Source organism: Pteropus vampyrus, unplaced genomic scaffold (assembly GCF_000151845.1).
Source record: "Pteropus vampyrus isolate Shadow unplaced genomic scaffold, Pvam_2.0 Scaffold117, whole genome shotgun sequence".
In the NCBI taxonomy this organism is placed as follows: Eukaryota; Metazoa; Chordata; class Mammalia; order Chiroptera; family Pteropodidae; genus Pteropus; species Pteropus vampyrus.
Genome location: NW_011888898.1, coordinates 301,314 through 304,882, shown reverse-complemented (window position 1 = coordinate 304,882; position 3,569 = coordinate 301,314). Strand labels below are relative to the sequence as shown.

At 39.9% G+C, this 3,569-nt stretch overlaps 1 long non-coding RNA gene across 1 annotated transcript in view; it reads right to left on the bottom strand.

The window, feature by feature from the left end:
* Positions 1–852: 852 nt before the first annotated feature.
* LOC111743635 overlaps positions 853–3,569 on the bottom strand; it is a 6,337-nt gene continuing 3,620 nt past the window's right edge. The window contains exon 4 of the long non-coding RNA XR_002781807.1: positions 853–1,563. This is a non-coding gene — a long non-coding RNA (uncharacterized LOC111743635). The remainder of the gene's footprint in view (positions 1,564–3,569) is intronic.

The window sequence follows — 3,569 nt, the reverse complement described above, 5'->3', positions numbered from 1 at the left end:
CTGTATTTTGTAGGAAGAGACAGATATCTTGGGACTGACTGCTGGCTCTGCCATTCACTCGCCGTGAGGCCTTGGGCAAGCTACTGACTCCTCTGAGCCACACATATGACGGGGGCTAGTCATGTGAGAGTCTGTGTAAATGTGATATCATTTTACACCGTCCTCCTGGTCCTGTAAAAAGGCAGATGACTCGGTAATGGTTGAAATTTTTAGGAAAAGAAATCAGTTCTTTTGAGGCGAACTCCTATATGTTGCTATTTTATTAAAATTTTAGTCCCTCTCTCTTTTTTCTAGGACTTCATCCAAAGCACCGGGTCTTAATTTTCTTCTGAAATTTCTGATCATACACATACTGTGGACAAATTATGCACCCAGTATCACACACACATTATTTTATTTGATTCTCACAAGAACTCTATGAAAGCTAGCATTCGATATGTCCGTTTTTTAAAAACCGTAGCCACTCTAATAGGTTTGTAGTGGTATTTTACTGTGTTGGCTAAAGATTTTGAACGTCTCATTTGCTTATTTGTCATCAATGTATATTTTCTTATTTGTATCTGTTCAATTTTTTCGCTCATTTAAAAATATTGGGTGGCTCGTTTTCTTACTGAATTTTAAAAGTTTCAAAAAAATCATGTCCTGTGTACAAATCCTTTGTCAGATATGTTTGCAAATATTTCCTCTGGTTTGTGGCTTGTCTTGTTCTCTTAACAGTGTCTTTCACAGAGTAAAAGTTTAAATGTTCATGACATCTATTTTATAAGTATTTGATAAATGAATGAATGGATAATAATAATTGATACACTTCTTTCATTCACTCATTTATCAGTTTCTCAAAAAAATCCTTTATTAAATTCCTGTGAAACAAATATCAGAAAGTAAGAGTCACAAAGACAGGACTTTTGTTGGTCTGTCATTTATCTCTTGCTGGGTACAAATTACCCCAAAGCTTAGCAGCTTAAAATAAACATACCTTATCTCACGACAGTTTCCGGGGTCAGAAATCACTGACTGCAGTTTGAATGGATGGTTCTGGCTCCGTGTCACACTCTCCTAAGTAGTCACGGTAGAGTCGAGATGATGACGGAGGCTGCCGACCCCTTCGAGGCTTGACTCGAGGCTCTGCTTCCAAGATGGTGCACTCACATGGCTTCTTGGCTGGAGGCCTCAGTTCCTCACCATGTGGATCTTTCCAGAATGCTGCTTGAATGTTCTCAGGAATTGGCAGCTGGCTTCCAGAGCGAAAGACTAGGAAGGAGGGGGCAATTTGTTCTATGACTACTCTTGGATGTCACCCGCTGTCATTTGCGTAACATTCTACTCTTTAGAAACAAGTCACTAGGTCTAGCCTACACTCAGAGGGAGAGGAAATAATAGCCTCTGCCTTTGGAAGGGGGTAGTGTCAAAGAATTTGTGGATATGTTTTAAAACCACTACTGTTCTTTTCTGTTCGATGTTACGTTTCTAGCATCCAGATGTGCTTGGCTCGCATAGTGGGTACCTAATCAGAACTGCTTCCAGGTTATTAGGCCTTGAAGGTTTTACAATTTGGGGGCTTTCCTTAAGAAAAATAATACAAGATAAATTATGAAAGTAAATATTTATATAGAATAAAAGAAAAAATACTATGAGTTATACAATTTTAAAAGCTGAAAAATATCACAAACATCAAAAAATCCCCCCAAATAACATCTTTTTTATAAAATTAACTAACTACCTGACTTTACCTATAATACACTTTTACTATATATTTTGGCCACGTACTTTATGATGGCCTGTTAATATGACAATGATTTTGGATTACCATTTTCTCTAGAGAGTCTCCTAGAAAGAGAATTCAGTCTCTCTGCCACGAGGATGGATAAATAAGTTTATTACTGTCAATTTAGAAAAGTTTCTTTTGACTCTACTACTCATTGGAGGTGTAAATTTTTAGTATTGTGTCAAATTTGGGAAAACATCTGTCAAATTTTTTTCATACAGGACCTCTAAGATTTCAGGCAATTCAAGTTTTCTTGGACGGCGATGAACCGTAAATATGCTGTGAACGATGACACCCATCAGCCATGTGGGTGTCGCTCTCCTCTTTGTAAAGATGAAGCGTGCGTTTTATGTAATTTTTACCAATGCCAACACTTGAGCAGGAACATTACTTCTCTTTCCTGGGCAGTCATATTATTTACTCCTCCTCATTGATCAGATTAGATTAATCGTAATGGTTAATTTTATGTGTCCACTTGACTAAATCACGGTTGACCAGAAATTGGTTAGATGTTATTTCTGGCTGTGTCTGTGAGGACGTTTCCCAATGAGATTCACATTGGAATCAGCGGACTCTGATCCCTGGTGTGAGCGGGCTCTGTCCCGTCTGTCGAGGGCCTAAATAGAACAAAAAGGCAGAGGAAGGTAGAACCTGGCCCTTCCTGCCTGACCGAGCTAGAACACCGACCTTTTCCTGCCCTCTGTGCTCCTGGTTCTCAAACCTTTGAACTTAGACTGAATGAATGACACCCCAGGGTCTCCCTGCAGCTTACAGATGGTAGATCGTGGAACTCGTCGGCATCCATAATTGCACGAGCCAATTCCCTTACAATAAATCTCTTTCCATACATAAACATCCTATTCGTTCTTTTTTTTCTAGGGAATCCTGATTAATACGATGATTAAATAACCCAGTTGCTTGGTCATTACTTTCGTTCAAAATTCTTTCTTGCTTTTATTGGTATGACCTGTGCTGTATTTCAACAGAGAACTCACCGTTGTCCCAAGATGAAGATGCATCAAACGTACGTAGTTACCTGATACATTGGAAATGCACTAAATGTGAACAGCCTGTGTGTCTTCACACATAGACTTGCTCTTTGTGGAACCGTCACACTGAGATTTACGTTTCAGTGTCCATACATGCCATTTTATTAGACCTTTAACATACTCTTCTGTTTACTTATTGTGTATGGCTGCTTTTGTTGTCATACAGTGTCAGACTTGAGTAAATTGTGACAGAGACCACATGGCCTACAGAGCCTGAAATATTTACCGTTTGACACTTTACAGAAAATCTGTCGACCAACCACTATCCTGAAGCAATGGGTAAGGTACCCTTTCGGCTTCACTGAAGCAATGGCCATTTTTCAGTCCCTAAAACACACTGAGCTGCATCTCTTCGAGACCATTCTCCCTGTTCTTTCTGTGCAGGCCATTTTTCTCTCTCCCAGCCATATTTTTGTCTGATCATATTTATCCTTGAGACAGTCTCACCTAACTAGAGAAGGCGTCTCTGGCCACTTGTCTCAAACGAGGCCAGGTCTTCTCTATTATTCTTAAGCGTTATTTCCTGTTCTTTTCAATCATGGCCCAGCCCATGGTTTGAAACGATTGATTTGTCTTCTTATTCAAAGCCGCTGCCCTTTTTACTTTGTAAATTTCCTGTCAAGAAAGACTCAGCATGTCTCCCTCTTAGCATGGTGGGTGAAGAGTGTGAGCTCTGAAACCAGACGGCGTAGGCCCAGATCCCAGCTGTGTCCCTTACAAATTGTGGAAGCTTGGGTAGGTCACTTAGCCTCTTG